We start from the raw sequence: 25882 nt of genomic DNA, 5'->3' as shown, positions 1-25882 counted from the left end.
CTGTGTTTTCCTGTTTTCAGGGAACTAATGTTTGAATCTGGCGGTAACTGACCATGTCATTTGAAACAGCCGCCTTCTCCCAGTTCGTTACATTCTGGCTGTTGCGGTGCTAGATAGACCAGGCTACATACGGGCGTAGATACACGCATGTAGACTATGATCACATTACAGAGGGTGTGTAACTGTCTTTCAAGACAACTGAAACCATGAACATGTATACCTGGCACTGTGTTAACCGTTCAGCTGATCTTTGAAACTGGGTATTACACCAACTAACTCACTAACCTTCAAGAAGAAATATTTAAATAGCACTGCTGTTATGGAAGCAATACATTGTCCGGTGACACCTGTGTGAGATTGTGGTGTCTAATATGGAGGTGTATATTGTGGTGTCTTATGTCAATCCACTGTTGTTAATATATCTCCTTCTTGTATCTACAATATGTATTATCTTTTAGGTCATGTTAATATATGGGTAATGATTATTGGGAAGGTTCATAAAATATATATAAAAACATTGTTGTACATTAATACTTGTTCTCTGAAAACTACTTCTACTACCCCGACGTTGTCGACCAAACGTGGATCAACTATGACCACGCTTCACTTGTACAGAAAACGCGTTTACACCTACAAAATCAGACTAATACAAAGTAGACAGCGTGATACTTAACCTTTTAGAAGATTATGACTAAAGGCCAGGCTAAACACCAATAAAATAACGGTTGGTATGTTTGATACGGTGCTCGCCTTCGACTATAGTTTGTTTGTAAGGGTCAGCCAAATGTGTTTCGCGGATAGCTTTGAGATTAAGACACGCCTTCTTCCTTGCTTCACCTTCGCACATTACAAAGTTTACAAAGCATTACCTCAGTCGGCAAAACACTGTCTTCAAGTAATGACTTGTGTCCAGACACTTTAAGCCACACGCACAATGGTTAAACTATATTTACATTGTTATTCGTTCATTATGAAGGCAAGACTATGGTCCTGGAGTTTGTATTGCGTTCAAGCCAAGTTCAACTGAACAAACATGGGAGCATGTGTTGCAAGCAAAATAGGGAATTCACAAATTACAAAGGAAAGTATTCAGGCTGTAAACATAAGATAGTGTACATAAGGTATAATTTCTTGTCTCCACATGTCAGACTACACAGATCCATTGTGCATCGCAAAAGCATTTAATATAGCTGAATGCAGAGACAAGCCTTTTGCCTATTTTACGTTTGTAATTGACAAAATGGTCTACCCTGATATTCAGAGAGAATCTGTCTAATGACACTAATCTGACGCTTGTGTTGATTTGTTTAATTCGAAAAAAGCATGTACCACAAATTTTACAGCACATTCTTCTATCTCACTGTCCACTCACCCATTTTTAAAGTTCTGGATATAATATTATGTTCGTATCCTTATTCATACTTTTCCGGCACTGTTCTATGAAATATCTTTACTCCCACAAAAAAAATTCTCATGAAAGGAAAATTCTTATCAATCTTCGTGGTTATATAAAATAAAGGACGATTTGGTTATACATGGAAACAGCACAGAGTTAAAATATAGTCTTCATTTTGATGAGTACAATTACTTTTAAGGCTTCTAATGAAGTAAAACACACATGCATTTCTGATATATACAATTTGTCAATGTGGTTTACTGGCGAGGCATGTTTAGACATACCGAGAACGTGCTGTCTCACGGTATATGTTCCTGAAAATAGAATAGATGAATTGAGGATGAATAATGACATCAGAGTTGCTAGCGTTCCAAGATTTATTCAAATGCAATGTGTGACAATCAATAAACATTTCAGTTCAATTAATCGTTTAAACATATCTAATAATCCTAAATTACATTATTACAGATAAAAGATCATAACGTCTTGGTTTCTTATAACATAACTCCTCATGATAAGCAGAAGATTATATCAATAAGCATTGCGTTTCAATGAATCCTTTAAACATATCAAATAATCATACATTACATTATACATAAATAGTATCAGAATGGAACTTTTTAAAAACGGTACAATAACCAAGACAACACATATGATTCACCATGCTATTGTCAGCTTGAAATGATGCAACATTAATGATGGACGTATTTGTAGATGCATTACTGTAATTCAGTTTCACGCATTACTGTAGTTCTTCTAATACAAGAGTTATTAGGTATTTTATGCGGAGCTCGCATTTAACTACACACATTAAGTTATAGGTATCTCATCATTTCCTATAAAGAACAAAGCTGATGGAACTAAGTCAAGCATTACTGCTAGCAATGGATCTACACGTTTTCACGATATGACTTTACGATGTTGTTGATACTTGGACTAGAATTCTTATTTATCAAATGGTTCTCAAGATGTTGATCAGAAATATTTATTTTCATATTTTGGTGATCGAAATTACTTTCCACTACAACCTTCTTATGTGACACATATAGTTGAAATAGTGAGCATTACTTTAGTGTTCAAAACATTCCTAAAAGATTGTAGAAGATTAAAAAATTAAACAATAACTTGACAATGAACCAACGCATGTAGTTGAAAATATACTATGTTCAAGAAATCTAAGACAATAATCATAAAACACATTCAACATATATGAAAACGACCACTGAAACAAGGCATGAAAATGTCTTACCTTAAATGGAATAGATGAATTCAGGATAAATGAGGACATCAGAGTTGCTACCGTTCCTTGGCAGTCAAACTGTCATACTTATATAGTGGAGGGACGCATAGCAATCTCTGATTGGTTAAGTTTTGAAGACATTATTTCAATTTATTGTCACCATTAGTTATTTTGAAATTTCATGTGTTGTTCCTGGTTGATACAATATTCATATAGGTTACCCAATGTATATCTACCTATGGTGGATTAAGGTAATAAAGACAAAGGCTTGCATTGAGATCAGCCGGCAGCATTTTAGACTGACTGTGTATTTTATAAATTTTGAACACTATTTTTTATATTTTGATATGAGTTATTAAGCAAGTGTTTGCACTATGACAACACTTACAAATTCCAAAGTCAATATTTTACTCATCTGGATTTTTGTTTTAACCCCTATCTGTAAGATATCGTTTGAAAGGGGACCACAGATTCTGCTTCGCCTCTCCAAAGCTTGTGCCGCCTACTCTTCAGATCGAATGTCCTCTGAAATATCAGTGAGTCAGTCAGATGGGTTTAACGCTGCTTTTAACAGTATTCCAGTTTCATCGCGGCGTGTCAGCTTAATGTGGGAGGAAAGCCTGAATTGATCAAGATGCTGGAGTTGAGGCCACCTCTACAAGCAGAGATCCTGACTCACTTGTGATCATATCTTCTAGCAATAGACTTATGGACATATCGCCAAGCGTTAGACCCGCTGGAGTTGAAGCCACCTCGACAAGCAGAAATCCCTATTCACTTGTGATCATATCGTCAAGCGATAGACCCGCTGGAGTTGAAGCCCCCTCTTTCAGCTTGAATCCTGACTCATTTGTGATCATATCGTTAAGCGATAGAACCGCTGGAGTTGAAACCACCTCTACAAGCAGAGATCCTCACTCACTTGTGATAATATCGTCAAGCGATAGATCAGCTGGAGTTGGAGCCACCTCTACAAGCAGAGATCCTGACTCACTTGTGATCATATCGTCAAGAGATAGATCAGCTGGAATTGAAACCACCTCTACACGCTTGAATCCTGACTTACTTGGGATCATATCGTCAAGCGGTAGACCCGCTGGTGTTGGGGCCACATGGCCAGGCACAAATCCTGACTCACCTGTTAACACATATTCTAGCAATAGATCCGCTGGAGTTGAAGCCCCCTCTTTCAGCTTGAATCCTGACTCATTTGTGATCATATCGTCAAGCGATAGAACCGCTTGAGTTGAAGCCACCTCTACAAGCAGAGATCCTCACTCACTTGTGATAATATCGTCAAGCGAGAGACCCGCTGGAGTTGAAGCCACCTCTACAAGCAGAGATACTGACTCACTTGTGATCATATCGTCAAGCGATAGATCAGCTGGAGTTGAAGCCACCTCGACAAGCAGAAATCCCTATTCACTTGTGACCATATCGTCAAGCGGTATACCAGCTGGAGTTGAAACCACCTCTACACACTTGAATCCTGACTCACTTGTGATCATATCGTCAAGCGATAGAACCGCTGGAGTTGGAGCCACATCGACAGGCAGAAATCCTGACTCATCTGTTAACACATATTCTAGCAATAGATCCGCTGGAGTTGAAGCCACCTCTGTAATCTTGAATCCTGACTCACTTGTGATCATATCGTCAAGCGATAGAACCGCTGGAGTTAAAGCCACCTCTGTAAGCTTGAATCCTGACTCATTTGTGATCATATCGTCAAGCGATAGATCAGCTGGAATTGAAGCCACCTCTTCGTCAAGCGATAGATCAGCTGGAGTTGAAGCCACCTCTACAAGCAGAGATCCTCACTCACTTGTGATCATATCGTCAAGCGATAGATCAGCTGGAATTGAAGCCACCTCTACAAGCAGAGATCCTGACTCACTTGTGATCATATCGTCAAGCGATAGATCAGCTGGAATTGAAACCACCTCTACACGCTTGAATCCTGACTTACTTGTGATCATATCGTCAAGCGGTAGACCCGCTGGAGTTGGAGCGACATCGACAGGCACAAATCCTGACTCACCTGTTAACACATATTCTAGCAATAGATCCGCTGGAGTTGAAACCACCTCTACACGCTTGAATCCTGACTCACTTGTGATCATATCGTCAAGCGATAGACCCGCTGGAGTTAAAGCCACCTCGACAAGCAGAAATCCCTATTCACTTGTGACCATATCCTCAAGCGGTAGACCCGCTGGAGTTGAAACCACCTCGACAAGCAGAGATACTGACTCACTTGTGATCATATCGTCAAGCGATAGATCAGTTGGAGTTGAAGCCACCTCGACAAGCAGAAATCCCTATTCACTTGTGACCATATCGTCAAGCGGTATACCAGCTGGAGTTGAAACCACCTCGACAAGCAGAGATACTGACTCACTTGTGATCATATCGTCAAGCGATAGATCAGCTGGAATTGAAGCCACCTCTACAAGCAGAGATCCTGACTCACTTGTGATCATATCGTCAAGCGATAGATCAGCTGGAATTGAAACCACCTCTACACGCTTGAATCCTGACTTACTTGTGATCATATTGTCAAGCGGTAGACCCGCTGGAGTTGGAGCGACATCGACAGGCACAAATCCTGACTCACCTGTTAACACATATTCTAGCAATAGATCCGCTGGAGTTGAAACCACCTCTACACGCTTGAATCCTGACTCACTTGTGATCATATCGTCAAGCGATAGACCCGCTGGAGTTAAAGCCACCTCGACAAGCAGAAATCCCTATTCACTTGTGACCATATCCTCAAGCGGTAGACCCGCTGGAGTTGAAACCACCTCGACAAGCAGAGATACTGACTCACTTGTGATCATATCGTCAAGCGATAGATCAGCTGGAGTTGAAGCCACCTCGACAAGCAGAAATCCCTATTCACTTGTGACCATATCGTCAAGCGGTATACCAGCTGGAGTTGAAACCACCTCTACACACTTGAATCCTGACTCACTTGTGATCATATCGTCAAGCGATAGAACCGCTGGAGTTGGAGCCACATCGACAGGCAGAAATCCTGACTCATCTGTTAACACATATTCTAGCAATAGATCCGCTGGAGTTAAAGCCACCTCTGTAAGCTTGAATCCTGACTCACTTGTGATCATATCGTCAAGCGATAGAACCGCTGGAGTTAAAGCCACCTCTGTAAGCTTGAATCCTGACTCATTTGTGATCATATCGTCAAGCGATAGATCAGCTGGAGTTGAAGCCCCCTCTACAAGCAGAGATCCTGACTCACTTGTGATCATATCGTCAAGCGATAGACCCGCTGGAATTGAAGCCACCTCTACAAGTTTGAATCCTTATTCACCTGCCAACGCCTCTCCTAGCAATGTGGCTCACTGGGAGACACCTCTTACAGGATGATCCTACTAAATCGTTTCTGGATTTAACTTACCAACATCCAAGATATTAACACATCATACTCGAAATAATGTATCTAAGTAGATTATATTCTACCCAAACAGATTAATTTATTCATTGTATAGTCCCCTGGTCAGGTATACTTCGGATTCCTGTAACATCATTAGTTGCACACTGTTGAGAAAAAAACTTTGATATTGCTTCAACTAAAAAAGGATAAATCAACATACATTACCCCAGATTATATTTCCAATACGTGTAATACGATGCATTATTGTAATGACACAATCACACGAAATTGCACTTGCAACTCCAAAACCTTGCATTTTGCAACAAGTCTGATACAAAAATAACAGGATACGGCAATGTGTCTTAAAGTGATGAATGAATTCCGACTTAAAGTGTATGGCATCAGATTCATAGAGAGTCTTTTAAAGAAATTGTCAGCCTGTGGGCCCCAACGACGATGACAATGAGACACATTTCGAGTATTTTGGGAAACAAAGATAATAAAACGTAACAACCACAGACACGGAAAAAAGGGAAAGGGATAAATAAGGAAAATCTAGAGATGATTGAGTTCAATACTAGAGCCAACATATCTGAAGCCATTGAAGATAGAATCAAGAAATATCAAAGGTATCTGATTCATCATGTAGCCAGTACCACCATATCACAAACAACTCACATAAAGCTCAACACTAATGAAACATAAAATACCAATATAACATTAAAAATCAGGTTATGATGATTATAGGCATTTAAACAATTTCCAGCTTTGAATACGGGCGGTCGGGTATCCTGGTGGTTAAAGCGTTCGCTCGTCACGCCGAAGACCCGGGATTGTATCCCCGACTTGGGTAAAATGTATGAAGCCCATTACTGGTGTCCACCACCGTGATATTACTGGAATATTGCTAAAAGCGGCGTAAAACCTCACTCACCCATTCCAGCTTTGAATACAGTTTTTAGGCTTTCCATATATTTATAACTATTTGTTAAGATTTGACAAAGTTATACATCAGTTATAGATTTATTTACCAAGTCGTCTAAGGCGATTCGCTGTGCAAAGTTGCGTCCCTTGGGCACGCCAGAAACCTATAATTGTGGGTTCGAATCCCGGTTCACCCCGATAATGTTTCTTGGTTTGTCAGCACCATACCCATGCTCGTGGGTTTCATCGAAGTGGTAAATGCCTTAGACCTGCATCATTTCGGGCTTTCCTCCCACATTAAGCTGATGTAACTGTAATACTGTTAAAAGCGGCGTTAAACCTAACTCACTCACTCTTAACTGGTTAACAGACACAGCTGCTTAACAGCTTATGTTTTTCTTATAATTGTGTTGAATCGTGGCAGACTAAATATCATGGATATGAATCAATGGAGCACACCTTGCTGAGAAAATTTATGGGTGCCTCAGGCTATTCCACATCTTCATATTTCGGAGCTGAGAAAGTCGCATAGGAACATTTCTCTCATGTGGCGATGTTGTACAAATCAATCACCCAACGATTATTGGTTCTGTCTCATTTATTGCAGGCAGAGACAACCAGTTTTCATATTGAAGAACCGTAGTTCTTAGTAAATACAGGAAAGAGTAAATGTGGATCACAATGCCTCATCTTCTTATCTCAGTGCGGGAAATGAATATGACCTCATTATCTAGCTTCACGAATGAGCCATACGTAAACTAGTGACACGCCTTGCAAATGAGGCTATTGCTGGCAATTTTCTCTGGCACTGTCTCACCCATCTCTTATCCCGAACAAACCATCTACTTTACTGTTTGATGCTTTACAAGATGATGTGCAGATAATCCTTCTTGGTCAGGACCAAAAATATGGTATGGGAAATGTGTTTTGGATAACCTTCTCAAACATTAAACCAATATGTTGGCCTACTTGCCAGTGCGTGACATATCGTGGTTATTGCATGGTGGATATAGATCAATCTTTCAGATTCTAATGCAAAACTCTATTTTTTTTCTAGTTAATGTAAAAAAGATTCAAGTTGCCAGCATATTGGATAATCACACAACGGAACGGATATGCTATCAAAATCTGTTGCATGGCATCCACATTGCAGCAGCAGCAGCAGGCTAAAACTACAGGACTCTTCAAGATCAGATGTCCACCTGTACATATCATATGACAGCGACAGAAACACGCCTACCTATTGGAACCCAATGTTCTTCTCAACAGTCAATATACACGAGGTTACGTCCACAGTGTGTGAACTATATTTGTAGATAATGGCAGTAGTAATTATTGGGAATTTCACAATCAACATCACCCCAGAGGTATTTGCCATGTTTTCTTAAGTATTGAATACAATTATGACTTCCAGACCACGCATTTTTAGGTTCATCTATATGCCATCTAAATTCCAACTTTGATATTATCCTTGTACTGTTCCATTTCCACGTATCCCCCCGTAAAAGGGAGTGATGTCTCCACCCGCCAATAAAACATGAATCTCCTTTCACTGAAAATATACAAGTATATAGCTTGAGTCACATGAATACCATGAATACCAATTATAAGCACTCATATCACTCATAAGCACTATCGTAAAGGGCGACTAACGATATCGAATGGTCATGCTCGCTGACCTGCTTGATGCATCTCATCGTATCCGCATTGATCGATGCTCATCATGTCTGGTCCAGATTTGCTTATTTACAGACTGCCTTCATATACATGTACCTTGTATATTGTTGAGTGCGGCAAACAACAAACAAAATCCTTGCCAAACAGTAAAAGTGAGTAAGTGAATCTTGTTCAGTGTGGTTTAACGCCGCTATGAGCAATATTCAGTTTTTTTCAGGCGGCCTGTAAATAATTTAATCTGGTCCAGACAAACCAGTACTGGAAACATGACGAATAATCCATGCCATCGGAATCAGAAACAGAATCACTGCCTGACCAACCTATCGCAAACATTACAGTAAACAATATCAATAGATCTAGAGTGTTGTCGACCTATTCCAAACCCCATTGAAACGATTACTGAGAAAGAAGAATTTTCACATATTTGGCATAAAACTGAGAAAATGTCTTTGATACTTAGTCTGTGTAAATATCCATGAAAATACATGTTTACATACACTCCAAACAGCAAACTGCATACTTTAATTTGGTCAGCAGATTACACCATGACTCACATTCTCTCTGCACCACATTCACGAAGAACATGTGTTCCTCTTCGCTGTCAACGACGAATAGCCATCCACGTCGCTTGTGACATTCCTTCCCGGCCATCTCCCTAATTTCTTTTGTCTGAGACTTGCTGTAACAGATGCTCCCCGCATCAATGTATTCATGGCCTCGACTGGTACACCACTTCCCTGAAAAATCCGTCCACATTTGATGTACATTGTTTGACAAATCGGCCACTAATACTTATCGTTAAAAAAGGGAGTGCAACAGCTCGATATCGCTCTCGCGGTCAAGCTTTTAAACTCTTGTGATGAAAACCTAAGCTGAAAATCCCATGGATTAATCCTGCCCTCGTTATTCAACTTTGCCGCATCGTTTGAGCTAGATAACACCGCTTAGCATATCTTATCCACTTTATAATTAAGACGTGTTTAAATCGTGTGAGCAGTAAAATATGACTTGTAACCACACGACGCAAGAACAAATATTAAGCCATGCATACTTTGTACAGCTATACAATTTTATGAAAGTATTCTCTACCTGTGATAAGTTTTATTAACTGACACTTTGTTTTCACTTGTTACAGTATAAATTAAAGACATGAAATAATTTTTGTGATGACGGAAATATATGTTGATGTAACTATTGGTTTTCTTTTGGTTTCAAAATATGAACTAGCACGTGTATAATAATTGTCAACAGCCTTTCACGAAGTCCGGTTTGGGGACATACATGTACGTTGAATTGTGTGAAGAAATTTGATTTGTCAATGTTTCATTCACGACTAAACACTTTTCTACATCACTAAAACAGTCAGTGGAAGCAAGAGTTATTATCATTACACGTTAAGGAATAAGTTGCCGTCTTAACGGATAGAAAGACGTCATAATGTCATTGATTCGACGTTTCTTGCCTGTCACGTCATAACTGATCCTTACCATTCCAAACCCACTGTCGGTCACCCAAACATAAGTAATGATAAATTCGTCGCATGTGTCACTAGCGGAGTTTACCCGATTTAACGAGCTGAAAGTTCGTGTACACCCCTCAGCTATCGGTCTCTCCGTGTACAGTTCTATTCATCCCGTGCAGATGCGTGTTAGCAATAGTCTTCAGCAGCCCATGCTTGTGGTAAGAGGCTTCAGACGGGGACGGGTGATCAGGCTCGGTGACTTTGTTTACGCATGTCGCCGTATAGATCAATGCTCAGGATGTCAATCACTGAATTGTCGATTATATACAGATCGTCGTCATATATCTGTAATATAGCTCGTTAAAATCCCGTTCACCCTGCTAATGACAAATGGAACCCCTAGTGTCAAATACATCTCCTTTCTTCTTGTACATTGATCTAGTTATACCATGGTTAAACACTGATCTAGTTAATCATGGTTCGGCAGATAGTGAATATAAGGTTTAAAATTTCAATAAACAGTAGTCATAACTAACGGGATCTGGTGGTCAGGCTTACTGACCTGGTTGATGCATGTTATCGATCCCAATTTCGTTGATCAATGCGCATGATACTCACTGGAGTGTCTGATTCAGAAACCATTATTTACAGACACCCGTCATATAACTGGAATATTGCTGAGCGCGGCGTTGAACAACTAACAAACAAACAAACAAACGAATGCATGTTAAGCACCTTAGCCAAATTGAACCAACTAAACGTTTGATGGAGATCTGTTGAATGCCATTCCGGATGACAAAGAGCTGAATGATCTCATCACGATAACCCTGAGCTTTGAGCCTTCTCAATACCATAACGCTAACTCCGCCAAAGCGATCTTCTTTCAGGAGACATCTATCGACGTAATGCTAACCCCGAAGTCGTTATACTCGAACACGTCCGTCACAACGGTAGAGGTGGTGTTCACATGTCTCCATTGGCTTGCAACCGAACGCAGTAGTTGCCTGCACCGCTGTTAACGCAATATGGGACGTCCAGCGCCGAACAACAATGACATAACTCCAGAAAAGGCATCGAAATCTTTGAGCCAACAATCTACGAAGGCCAGGAATAAGGTTGGCTACAACAGCTGCGGCTATGAGGCGATGTCTCATATGCCTGGTTTGCATACAGCGTCCTGTCTGATGGTTGTTTCTCTGGGCCTACCGCATGTCGGTACGATTGATCTCAAGTGTGGTATGGTTGTTGCCAGAGACTCCATATTTGATTTCAGTGCACGTAAAATTAGCATACCACTTCCCGTTGTGATGTTCCACCGTCGATCATTACAATTGCTTATTGGATCCTGGTGTTCTAAATACTCTTGCGACCCGTGAAGATCCTGGGTAGAAAAGGTCCTCAACAACCCATACTTGCCATAAAAGGCGACTATGCTTGTCGTAAAAGGCGACTATGCTTGTCGTAAGAGGCGACTAACGGGATCGAGTGGTCAGACTCGCTAACTTGATTGAAGCATGTCATCGATCCCAATTGCGTGGATCGATGCTCATGATATCCATCACTGGATCGTCTGGTCCTGACTCGATAATTTACAGACCGCCGTCATATAGCTGGTACATTGCTGAGTGCGGCGTAAAACAACAAACCAACCAAGCAGCCAACATACTCTTGCACTTTACACAAAATGCATTTTCACTGCTTAAAACTTGGGCACTTGCACCAAATCATGTCTGCCCACCGCGATTGTGTTTTGTTTCTTTCATTTGTTTCCAGTTTAAACATCATATAAAATAGCCCACAAAACACTGTCAAAAGTGAACCCCCTAGTAATTTTTTATCCTGTTTTTTTATAATAAGAATATATTATGTCAGTGGATCAGTGTGCATTCGACTTTCATTCTTAGAATCCTGGGGTGGGGTGCGTGTGTGTGGTGGGGTGGGGGGGGGGTATACAACCTATGCTGTGTGTGAGGCGCATGAAGGTTAACGGTCACGTTACCATCTCACCCTACCTGGTACCCATTCCTTGCTGGGTGAACAGGGGCAAATAACGAACTGTCACTTGCCCAACGAGACACTACATGTGCGACAATGTGTAGCAGGACCGAAGCACTAGAAAACTCTGGAGTCAAGCTGGCGAGCACGGTCACCCATCCAAGGACTCACTGCCAAACTTAATTAACTTAACTTGATTTGTGAGTTGTGCGTTGTCCAGGTGCCACCCCTTGGAGTGTGTGAATGAGTATGGTTTTACGCCGCTTTTAGCAATATTCCAGCAATATCACGGCAGGGGACAGCAGAAATGGGCTTCACACATTGTACCCATGTCGGGAATTGAACCCGGGTCTTCAGCGTGACGAGCGAACGCTTTAACCACTAGGCTACCCGACCGCCCCTCATCTCTTGGAAGGTTTTCATTTGAAAGAGAAGCATTGTATTTATCACACACTAATGTGTGATTATGTGCATCATATTACAATTTGGGACGGCATGACTAGATCGCTTCAAGGGTATTCCAAAGGTTAACTTGAATTTATAAAACCAATATTTTTACAGGACACATCCTATTTTTAGCAAATGTTTTAGGTTTATTAGCTTTGGAGACTGGGTGGGTTCGGTTTGGATGTGCGCCATTAACTATAATTATTGTATCAAAGGATCGCGTTATCCTTCACATTTTTACCACTATATACTATTATCTGCTAATAATTGTTGATAAAACAGACCAAGAAAGCTTTTGCTCTTGCTCTTTTCAGTTTGTGTCTCTACCAATTCACAGAAACAGATCATAGTTTTGAGATTGGCTCCAGCACTCGTAATTCCTTCAACGAATGTTTATCTAATCTGGAATCGCCACATATGTTCTTGTTAGTATTAGAGTCAACTATGTAACATGGCATTCTGTTGTTGATGGAACCTTACATAGATATTATAAACACACTTACCATCATTGTTGGCCATCACGTAATAGTTTATCCCACTTCTTTCTTGTAATTCTTTGGTCCCAGAAGGGAGGACGCGGAAGTAAGGATAACATTGCATAAAGTTTCGATCTTGGAAGTAAGAAAGACATTTCATGTCATGGTGGCAGACATGACCACATTTTATCGCTGACATGTTCCCGGGGACTGCTTGTAAATCTCTGATAAATGCATCCTTGGCTGCCAACAAAAAATGGAACACATTGATGGCAAAATGCATTGTCCGTATTGTATTCAGTTGCTAATTAAATTAACGTGATATTTCCTTTTTAATCAGACGCACAAGGAAGAGGCGCCAAAACGCGTGTGTGATGGACAGCGGCTATTAAGAATGGGGCTATTGGAGAAAAAGAGGCTGTTTATCCTAGTACCTGTGTACGGAGACCTGTAAGGGCCACGAGTAACGGTTCGCACTCGCAGAAATTGATTTCTCGCGAGCACAGGATACGACGCGGTTTGACTCGGCATTGGCTTTGATACGTAAGTTGGTATATTAGTGAAATGTTGAGATAAGATGTCAATTAGATATAGGTAAAATGTTTAAGACTTTGCTGTGATATTCCATGAAATGTTCAGACGAGTTGACCATAGACTTGTCCAGTATGGAGCACCTTGTAGGAGATAGTCTCCATGGTCTAGTGGATAGATAGTTTGCACGGAGAGTGGAAGGTCGGGGTCGATCCCAGGCCGCGTTATACCAATAGAGGTGACTCGTGAATATCCGAGTTAGAATAGGTCTTCAGCAACCCATACTTGTCGTAAAAAGGCGACTATGCTAGGCGACTAACGGGATAGGGTGGTCAAGTCGCTGACTTGGTTGATGCATGACATCGAATCCCAATTTTGTGGATCGATGCTCATAATGTCAATTATTTACAGACCGCCGTCATACAGCTGGAAGTGCGGGCTTAAACATAAAACAAGCAAAAACAAAACAAAACAATAGAGGTTTAAAGATGGTACTTGTTGTTACCCTGCTTGGTGCTCGGCATTAAGGGTCTAAAACAAGGACTGGTCGGCTCGCCTCAGTGTACTGTGTCTGAGTGGGGTTTTCATGTTAGACGGCGGTATGCTATCTCAGTTGGCTAGCAGTATAAACTCGACATATGTCCGGACTAGTACAAACAGTCACACACGCACACAAACACGAGCCTGTACATCGTTATATAAGTGCAATAAACCCCATTTCACCCAACCTCACCTACCGATTAGATTTAATGTCCGTTTTTTATTACTGCCCACCGTACTATACGCTCCCAAAACGCAGGGACCATGAAGTATACATGTTCTGATCTGTCTTCAGGAGAAGATCAGCTTTGTTAAATGACTGCCAGATATGAGTTACACGCCATTACTCATTTGAAGGAAGGTTCTTGATAATGTCAAACAAACACTTAGAAACTGGAATATAGACGATTGTTTTACCACTTATTGTATTGTATATCACCTAACGTTTTGCTGATGATATGGTTTTAATGCACTAGATAAAATATTTATGGCAGGGATCATACAATTATGTCAACGAGCGCATGCTTTTTATAATATGCAAAACCCTATATTTTAGAGCATTTCACTCTTCTTTTTTTATCATCTATTATATTCTCCTAAGACAAGCAGGGGATCTTGAAATATTAATGTTATGAATGGTCATACGACCAGTTTTGAAAAAATACTGTTATAATTTCGGAAACAAACTCTAAAACCCCAATGCCCTGACGCCCCAATTCACCCGACACATTGCATTCTCCATGCACATGGGTAGGGGGTCATTCTTGATTTCGACACTTCTGTCAAAGGTAGTCTCATCTGTCTTAGCCATTGGTATTGTTGATTGTCATTGTCCACAGTGTCACGCAAGCTGTCTATTCTTGGTTCAATGCAGTATATGTGATCAGATTGGGAATGCGTCGTTTAAAACGCGATGAATGCCTCAGGGCTATTGGCATGTATCGTGAGCTGTGTTCCTGAGACCCCAGGAGTCCAGAGGTTCTTAAACGAATCGCGCGGACCTCAGTGAAGACAACCTCCCTTTGCTAGCTGAACAGAACTGTGCTTCTATATTATGAAAACAACCAATAACAAACTACCTACTAAACCAATATTAGAGATGTAGGTATGAATATAAAGAGATGTACATAAGCTAACTAAATGCTCGAATAAACATATACAGCCAGATATGTACAATTAGTAAGTCGGCAAAAATGACTATAAATATATGAGAAATATCTACATAGTGCTAGATAATTCCGCTAGGGCGTGAAACTCAAAGTTACTAAAACACTTACAATGTAAGATTGGGCTTGCATACACATATGATATGTCATGTTTTCAGATGACTCTAGATTCACACCGGACTTTCTGGATCGGCGTGGAGGCGTCCTAACGAACGTCATGCGAAAGTCAACGTAAGGCAACCTGACCTATTATGGGATCACTAAGACTGCCAAAACGCAGTTGCATATTGTCCATGAAAGTATCACTGGACAGTACTACCGAGACAATATACTGTCCCAATAGTTGTGCCGTTGTCGTGCCAGGATGGTCCACGTGATGTTGTTTCTTTAAGTGTGTAAGGTTGCCTTCTTACTGGCTTGGCAATTTGGGCGGACCTTCCCCTCTTTGGGACTGAAGTGTGACTTATCATTTGGGAGTTGCAGTAATGATGAGATTTCGGTTTTTCTATTGATAGGATTTCTTTTTTCATATTGATATGATTTGAGTTTTGAGTTTTAGAAATTGATAGAATTTCTTTGGCTGCTCTTGTTATTTACGTTCGAATAGCTGGCCATCTTTCAGAAATAGAGTTAGTTAGGCAGGGTAACAACAAATACCATCTTTTAACGCCTTTTCATATGACGCGACCGGGAATCGAACCCCTGACCTCCCGCTCTCCGGGCGGAGGCTCTACCACCAAACCACGGTCGAATTCATGTTAAACTGCGGCGTGAGCTAGCAATGGAAAATCGGCTTAAGTCCGGACTAGTGCAAGCAGCCACAGACACGTGTATACACGTCGCTATGAAAGTGCAATAATCTCGGACGCGACGTTTTCCCCATTCTCCTTATTACTTCTTGTGCTTCTTCTGAGGTACCTTTTGCTGTACCTGTGGTTAGCATAAGGGTTTTGTGTTGTATTCTGTCAAGGCGGCTCAAGACAATGGTTGCTGAGCGAAAAGCCTCACACCCAAAGTCAATTTTGTTTCTGATTAGTGATTTGTAGAGGACCAGCTGGGTTTCTGTTGAGGTACACCAAGATTTACTTCAAATTGCCCCCAAAGATTTCAGGTCTTCATACTTTCAACATATTCCCTTCATTTGCTCCTGGTGAGGTGATCAAGGGTTACATCTAGAAATGTTACGGATTTTTCGAATTTGTTTGGTTTGCCTTTTTTGGAGAGATGTATCATGGGGTCTATTCCCTCTGCAATTGAATGGAACACCCACTGTGTTTTCACTGGAAAGAACTGTTGGCATTAATATCCACCAAGGCTTATCCTATTCCAATTTTTGCCTACGTTTGTGCTAATCTTGTTAGCTCTTCCATGTTTATTTCATGGGTACCCCTGTACGGTCCCGATCTATATTCTTACCCGCAATCCCTACGGGACTTTTTGTCGGATAAATATTAATAGGAAAAGTGCGCTATCAACCACTTGTTGTAATCTTATACAACTAAAACATTGTTTAAAAGCTCACATTAATCTGTGGCTTTAATTAAACGTAGTGCTATGGCGTCATCAGATCGCCCTGATCAACAATACAGTGGTTTTATGCCCAAACAGGTAAAGTCGGGCGTCATGAAGTTGTTCACTTTTACATACAAGAGTCTCTCCAATAATATAGATAGTGTCAAGTGTATTTGTTTTACGTAGCAATAAGAGTTTGAAAAAAATGTGGTCATAATTGATTCAATTTATTTTAGGTCAGTACGTCAATGGCGTTTTCATCGTTTACAAAGCGATAGGGAAAACAAATGTGATCATGAAATTATAACCCTAATGGAATACTGAAAGAAAACTCTAAATTGTCCCACTTAGTGTATGCTCAATATTTCACTATCACATGTCAGTTTGACAGCTTTTTCACTTTGCCCGAGTCATATTATTGAAATTTAGATATCTCTCTTGCAAATGGTGTTTATTGGAATACCTTGAGATGTTCATTTGATGTAACATAATAAGGCAGTGTTATATATCACATCCACTTTATTGTACTGTAAGGTATCTATTAGTGTATGCGTGCAGCTCTTTAACGAGCTTTAACGATCGAGTATGCTGAAAGAGATTTCAAAGAGCGTCATACCACTTTTGTTCAGAAATTGTTTCATCACGTTTATAAAATTTAAGGCATTAGTAAAACTTTCAAAAAGTTTTAGGTTTGTCGTTTAACGCACCACTCAGCAATATTTCAGCTATATGACTGCGACCTGTAAATAATCTGGACCAGACAATCCAGTGATTCACATCATGAGCATCGATCAAGCAATTAGGAAACGATGACATGCATCAACCAAGTCAGCGAGCCTGACAACCTGATCCCGTTAGTCGCCTCTAAAGACAAGCATAGTGGCCTTTTAAGGAAAGCATGGGTTGCTGGAGACCTATACTAACCCGAATCTTCTCGGTTTCAAAAGGTTTTATGGTAGACATGTGGAGGACATTTCCACAAACATTATGTCCGATGCTGATTCCCATGTTTTCTTTCAGGTGAACAATTGAGTTGCCTTTGCATGTGTTTGTGACGGGTGCCACCGGCGGGGCAGGATATGCTCACGTTTTCGTGAACACCTGGTATCATCACCTTTTTTATAATGATCCATAAACACATGCTCATGATATAGTCGGAATCGTACTGCCAATTATGGTTTCTTTAGGACAGGTTCACACAGTATCGATTATGGCTCCTGTTTGAGATCAGACAGCGCTACGAAACGAAAAGTGAAAAAGTCGGATTACTATCCTCAATGATCTGGAATGTTCTATCATTGTCTGAACGCAGTCGTAGACGTTCATAACAGTCCTATGGATCGGGAAAGGTCCAGAGAGGTCGGCTCAACACTCCCGACAGTATGGTGCGTCCCGTAACATTCGGAAAACTCGATTTTGTCTAGTCGGACTATGTCGTGACAGATTCTCTACAAATCGTAACAATGTCCAGTGTTTCCTGGACGGTGTCCTGTGGATCGGGACTCGTGATGAACGGGCATGACTTGTTCATTGCCGTTTCTTGTCGATTCAGCCCAGATTGCGTCCATATCTTGCCAAATGTGCATGCGAACCGTCTTTGTCGGTTCACTGTCCGGTCACTGTCGGATCCTCTCCCGGATCGCATACGGGAGAATCGGGACGCTGTCGGGACAGATTCGGTCGTTTTTTACCATGCGAAAGATACAAATCGGATCAGATTCGGATTGAAAATGGGAGAATCGGTACGAATTTGACCGGAAACGGCGGATCGGACGCTTCCTGAACAGTATCTGATTATTTGTGAATTTCCCGCCACGAAATACAGGATCTTGATCTGTCTTTTGACAAATTTTAATCGGGAATTGTCCCATCAAGTAAAAATCCTGAATGTGTGACTGAGCCCTTATGCAGAGATTTCTTTTGGATATGGAAAGGGTTTTGATGCTTTAATTAAATATGTACTTTGTCCTAATTATTAAACTCATAATCACATACAAGCAACTCTTTTAATTTTTTACGTAGATTTATAATGTATAGACCTGTATAAGAATGAAGAAAGGCCCATTTCAACAGGCTGCAGATATTCTGTGCATAGAATCGTACATTTCTAGTGAGCAAGACAAAGTTTTGACAGGGTTATTTTGGCTGTTCTTTCAGAATATTGCCATGGTGATTATATACTAACGGAAAAAAGTAACTGTGCTTCATATAAAGTTCAACAAGAGTTTGCCACTAACGTGGCTATAACCCCCGCCCCTGTTGCAGAATTTATGACATGATTAAATCTAAACAAACCCTAACTGAGGTCGAAATTGTAAAAAAGAAGAGTTTGGAACCTAAGCCCATCTTGTTGCCATGGAAACGTAAAAAATATAAATTTCTAAAATTTCTAAATAGCAAAAGGTACCATGTACCTGACAAACCTGCAAAGTTTCATGAAAAAATATTGAACGGTTTCTGAGTTATGCTGAGTCTATACGGACGGACAGACGTACGGACGGACGGAGCCCGTTTCTATATCCCCCACCAAGAGATCACCTCGACTATAAAGTCGTGAGGCCAAATGTGCATGCGTATGTTCAAGCACGGGGCACACTTTGGATATTGGCATGTTTGTTGGAAGCATCTCACACACTTGTTTTATGTTTAAATGTGAACAGCACACAATGATTGTTTACCTATCAGATGCTTATAAAAACACTTTTGCTTAACCTTAAATAACGCTTACGCAATGCCACGACTTGCTGATAATCATCGTTTAAGCGCCTTGGGTATGCTGCAAACAGGAATTGCGCAAAACGAAGTTGCCAGGCATGTTAATGCTCTTCGAAACACAATATCTCCAAGAGTGACAACACGTCAACAAGACAACACTATTTAGTTGCTACATCTACGGATTCGATACCAAACTGACACATTAACAGCTCGGACAATTTCGGGGTTGAGACCATCAAGAGGCTGGACCGTACTCAACTTATTAAGGAAACACTACATCCGGCCCCGACGTCCAGCTATACGCCCAATTGGGCTTCCGACCCGTGAAGATCTTCAGCAACTCATACTTGCCGTAAATGGCGACAATGCTTATCGTAAGAGACGACTAACGGGATCGGGTGGTCAGGTTCGCTGACTTGGTTGATGCATGTCATCGTATCCCAATCGCGTGGATCAATGCTCATGATGTGAATCACTGGACTGATTGGTCCAGACAAGATTTTTTACAGACCGCCGTCATACAGCTAGAAAATTGCTGAGTGCGGCGTTAAACAACTGCAATTTCCTGTTTTGACTTGTACCATATGTTCGATGTTTTCTCAGGTGAACAATTGCCTTCGCGTGTGTTTGTGATGGGTGCCACCGATGGGACAGGATGCGCTCGCCTATTCACGAACACCTGTAGACGTGCTTGACGGTGGTTTCCTGTCAAAATGGGACGTTTGGCGGGTCTTCTGACGACAATCCCTGCACATCTCCGGCGACGACGTACGGTTTGTGAAGATATTCGTCGAAGACCAGGGATGCTTCTTGCAGTCACTGTTGCTGGCTGGAATCGATTTCGTAGGTGTGTTGTTCGAATCCAGTTGCCGATTATTGGTTACGCTTGGCCTGCCACTCCGAGGATGGTCTCTGATTGCATTCGTCTGTTGCCAACGTTGCCATAAACACCAAATGGTGTTTCTGTGGACGTTAAATTGTCTTGCAACATCACGTTGACTCGATCCTGCTTTAAGCATACCAATGGCTCATAGCCGCTTATTTTCGGACAGGCGTGGCATTTCGTAATGTTGAATGTTTGCGTTATTTTGTTGTTTTTCTGAGGGGTTGTGGTCAGCACGATGCTAAACAATGCATATGGAATCCCGTTAACGCACATATTTTTAAACCCATTCTTGGGTAGTGGAATGCATGCTTTTCTGTAGCGGTTGCGTTTTTGTGACCTGATTTCATATATGTTCTACAATATTGAAAACCAAACTTTACTTGTTTGAAAAATACACTAAAATATTGGTGTCACAGGAACTTTTGTTGTTGAGTATATTTATTTGAACTCATTGAACATCCTTCATATTCACCAGTTTCTTATTCCTCACATTTCCGCCTCTTCCCAACTTGAAGAAAAAACTGTCCGGCAAGCATTATGCATAGGATAAGGACGTCATTTCTGGTGCCAGGAGGAAGGCTCCTACACAAGAGGGATACAGAGACTTCAGTATCGTGAGCGTTTGTGGCCGTTAAATAATGATTGAAAAAATATTGTAAGCAACCACCTCCTTCAACGCAGTTTATCAAGGTCAGGCTTAGATCTAACTAGGACAAGTGTAATAATTTATTTATAACTCAACCTTTGTACATTATCTGTATCATACGTTGGAAAATGCGTCGCTTGTATGGATACAACATTCGTAGCTGATGATTAAATCGGGCAACTAGAATAAAATATTTGTTGAACATACTTGGTTTTGGTCTAGTTTGGTTTGAACAGGGTGTTGGCGACATAACCCATTTCCTTAGAATTTGTAGGGAAAGTTTGCAGGATTGTTGGAAACAAACATGGGCACTATCTATAAGTGAAACAAGTAAGCTTAATAATTATTCCATTATCAAATCAGTGTTGGAGCCTGAAAGGTATTTGCACAATATGAAGAGTAAAAATTTAAGAATTGTTCTTAGTCGATTCAGATGTGGTTACCACAAACTGGCTGTTGAAATTGGGCGGTGGGGAGGAGTTGCTAGAGAGGATAGAGTATGTCAATATTGTTTTGATAATCTGAGTGTATCAATTGTGGGGGATGAAGTTCATTTTATTACATCATGTTACTTGTATAACAAATTCAGAAATATGCTTTTGCCAAGTATTTGCACTAGTAATCTTTGTACTCTTGACAAATTTGAGAAAGTTATGACTGATAGTTCTTTGTCAGAATCTTTAGCACTGTATATTGTTAAATGCACGCAGGCAAGGCAGGTTTATCTCAGAAGTTAAAGGGAGACAACTTTGTATATAGTTTACGAGTGCTTCACTTACTTTTGATGATTATAGTAGATCTTTTCTTAATGATTGTAATTGTTGTTTGTAATTTAAAATTGTTGTGACTTGATTATATACACATGTACTCTGGGCTGGAGGCCTTTATTACAGAATATAGAGTCTTGAGTCTTGAGTCTTGATTTAATCGGGTTCTGTTCTCTGAACGTTCTACATGGCAATAATGTAAGCAGCTTTCTCCGATATTCTATGTATGAAATCAGATTCTAAAATCACGTCATAAAAGCATGAACACAAACATCACCAAGTTTTAGAAACATCTGAACTCAACGGGAAATGACGGCTTTAAGATATCAAACTTAGTTCAGAGTAGGTGGGAGGAGTCAAAGGACGATCGACTCATCCAGTCAATCAATCATTTATTGTTGGCTGTGCGATGAGTGCGAACTCATGTCGTGTCGTGTCGTGTCGTGTCGTGTCGTGTTGTGTTGAGTCGTGTCGTACCGTGTCGTGTCGTGTCGTGTCGTGTTGAGTAGATTATCTGCCTGAGAGCAGAGTAAACGTTGTGTGCAGTAGCAATGTACTACCCACTCCTCCATTGGAATTATCAGCTGTTAATCAAAACTACTTCCATGGGCACGTGATGTTATTACACAGTGTATTATACAGCTGTATGTTCATTGAACATTGGTATCTACAACGAGTGATTAATTATGTCAATTACCTATTCAACTGATAGTTATAGCTCACTTCATGCCATAAACATGGCATATGACAGCATCCCTGTCCATATCTCAACATGGCTCTCTACATATCGCTACATGCATACTAGTATACAGGAAATCACTGTAGATTTTCATCGCACGTGACGGGTATTAGTGTATTCGGAGAAAGAAACGCCCTGGGTCATATAAAAAGGTCCTTGGTCCTTGATCATGTGATACAGATATTGTAATTCAATAGTGGTTCGACCTCATGTAACGCCTGATCTTAAGATACGCATTATCTTTATCTGCGTTAATATAAGTTTAATCAGGGAGAAAGTACGAAAGCGTAGTAGGGCCACGGTGAAATCTTTTTTGTCTAAGTATCTCCTACGTAGGACTTAGTATCTCCTACGTCGGACTTCCTTTCTCCTGCGTAGGAGATACTAAGTCCTACGTAGGAGATAGTAATTCTAGGCCATACTAAGTCCTACGTAGGAGATAGTAAGTCCTACGTGGGAGATACTATATCCTACGTAGGAGATACTAAGTCCTACGTAGAAGATACTAAGTCCTACGTAGAAGATACTAAGTCCTACGTAGGAGATACTTAACAAAACTACTACACCGTGGCCCTACTACGCTTCCGTACGAAAGTGACTTCGTCATGTTGACTCAATGTGAAAGATCTCTGTGTGACGCACGCCAGAAACCTATCATTGTTGAGGGGCGGATTTCTTGTTCGCTCTGATTATGTTTTTAGACTTGGTAGCACCAAATCCGTGCTCGTGGGTTTCACCGATGTGGTAAACGTCTGAGACTTCGGGCTTTCCTCTTTAATAAAGCTGACACGCCGTGATATAACTGAAATACTGTTCAAAGCGGCTTTAAACCCAACTCACTCACTCACCCACTTCCAACTTACTGGTGCCGCTCTATACCCACTCAAATGTTATGTACGCTTACGACAGTTGGTGAGATGTCAGTGTCACATGGTTCTGTTCGATTGAAAGGGGACATATTTTAAATCAATGTATGACTGTCAATTATTTTACATACGTTTTGCTACGTTCAGGATCGTGGCATGAGGATTGCATGAATACAGTTCAACCAATACGTTGCTACAAATAGATTGTTTCATTGGTGTCAAAGCTATTTCACAGAAATACAATTTTTCGTTCTTGTCAATGAACGCCCCCCATAGGCGTAACATGGTGCATACAACTGCATTCCTATAATGACTCATTGATGTAGCAAGTATGTAACAAGATAGCATGTAGAAACCCACTTACTCACGTACCATTTAAAAAAGTTATTAACACGTCCCATTTTAATTCTGGAAATCCATTTGTTTAGAAACTCTTCATGCTGTGGCCAGTCTCTGTCAATGGTATTTACAAAATTGAACACGCTGTTCTCATGGGTACATAAAAAAAGAAGACAAAATGTAAAGTTCTGAGTTGGGTTACGCTTTCAACAGTATTCCAGTTATATCACGGCGCCTCAGCTTAACGTGGGATGAAAGCCCGAAGTGTTGCACGTCTATAGACGAATACGTTGTTTTCTCCAAAGTGGTATTCGTCTATAAGACGTGCACCACTTCGCGCTTTAATCCCACGTTAAGTTGAGACTCCATGATATAACTGGAATACTGTTGAAAGCGTAACCCAACTCAAAACTTTACATTTTGTCTGAGTCGTCTCAGTCGTTCAGTCAGACATCCGTTTATCTGTATTAGTAACATACGTATTACCAACTCACACACGAGATACTAAACGGGGAAAAAGTAGTCACACATCGTGACATTCAGATATATTTTCCTGACTTCTATAAACATTATTTATTGTACTACTAAGTAGCAACAGTCAACACCGTGTTTCAACTTAATCTCATTTGTTTCACTATACCTCGATAACGTCACACCAGATTTTATTACCGACAGGAAATCCGTCCTTGACAACCATATAAAGTTATAAATCTGTCAGTAGCTCTAAATAAATACCAAACAAACAGGGAGTGTGCATGTCTAGTATCAAGTAAATCCCCGGGGACCGTACTGCATACACACCGATTAACAATGGCGCTGTTTTATCTGTTTCTTCTCATGGGTATGTAAACACATATACAGTTTGTAGCATTATCAGATCAAACATATCTATTATATAAAGGCAATAGCTACATGAACATTAACGACGTTCAAATAATTAGTGTCTAAATTGACGTGTACAATACTGGCTTAAATACCACAAAAGTCCTCCTAGAACTTGAATACCTGTCCGTTAAATTGTGTAACATGATCTGTTACGCTTTCAAATGAATTAGACACAGAATCTAACCTGAAGGTTTATGGCTCTAAACACAATTCCTTACGATCACCATTGTAGCCAGTAAAAGGAGTAAGAATCTGAATAGTGAGTGAGTGAGTGGGTGATTAGGGTTTAACGCCGCTTTTATCAGTATTAAGTTATATCACGGCGTATCAGCTTAATGTGGGAGGAAAGCCCGAAGCGATGCAGGTCTCAGACGTTACCCACGAGCACGGGTATGGTGCTGACAAACCTAGAAACATAATCGGGGCGAACCGAGATTCGAACCCACAATCATAGGTTTCTGGCGTGCCCAAGGGATGCAACTCTGCACAGCGAATGGCGGCGCCTTAGACGACTGGGCCACCAGAGCCCCGAATCTGAATAGTGTTCGACTAATATAAAACTTTTGAAAAATTAATGCACATTTCATTTCAGAATGCTTTGTCCTGGCTTCAACATGTAGTGTATATGTGTGCAGTGACAGGGTTGAAAGGAAATTCTGCACGTGAGAAATATTCACTTTTTGTGTCACAACGTTTAATTATTTGACTTATTTAACTGGTTCAACTAATAACCAGCAACAAGTAGATTATACTCTTCCATCATGCTAAAACAGTTTTCGTGAAATTTCTAACATTATATTCTGATAAGGGAAATATACTCTATTTCAAGGTGTCTGAAAATGGAAATGGCGAAATGTACGATGAGGTCTGACAGATATGCAAAGGAAGAGCTTGAAGAGGCCTGGTCGACGCTTAGATGTGGTAGGTTGACCTATGTACTGTCTATACTCATATTGAATGTAGGTGTATTCTGTTTTATGTATTTTCTAAAAGCTTTCTGTATGTCGCATGTCCCCGTCACACCTGTTGCAATGATGCAACACAAGCCCCGCCCTTTCTTTGTTCAACTAACCAGGAAACAGTGGTCAGGTAGTGGGCGCGGCCAATTGTATCAAACAAATTGCTAGATTATCCAATCATATGCCACGGAACCCATAGCCATTTATTTCTAACTCCGTACACAGTGTTCTGTAGGAACAGCTATCAAAAGAATGCCCGATGGCCTGAAAATGACAACCACGCTTCATCTCCATTATTACCAGTGTACACCGCC

Source organism: Haliotis cracherodii, unplaced genomic scaffold (genome assembly GCF_022045235.1).
Source record: "Haliotis cracherodii isolate W230 unplaced genomic scaffold, xgHalCrac1.p SCAF_3, whole genome shotgun sequence".
In the NCBI taxonomy this organism is placed as follows: Eukaryota; Metazoa; Mollusca; class Gastropoda; order Lepetellida; family Haliotidae; genus Haliotis; species Haliotis cracherodii.
This window is presented reverse-complemented; position numbering follows the sequence as displayed.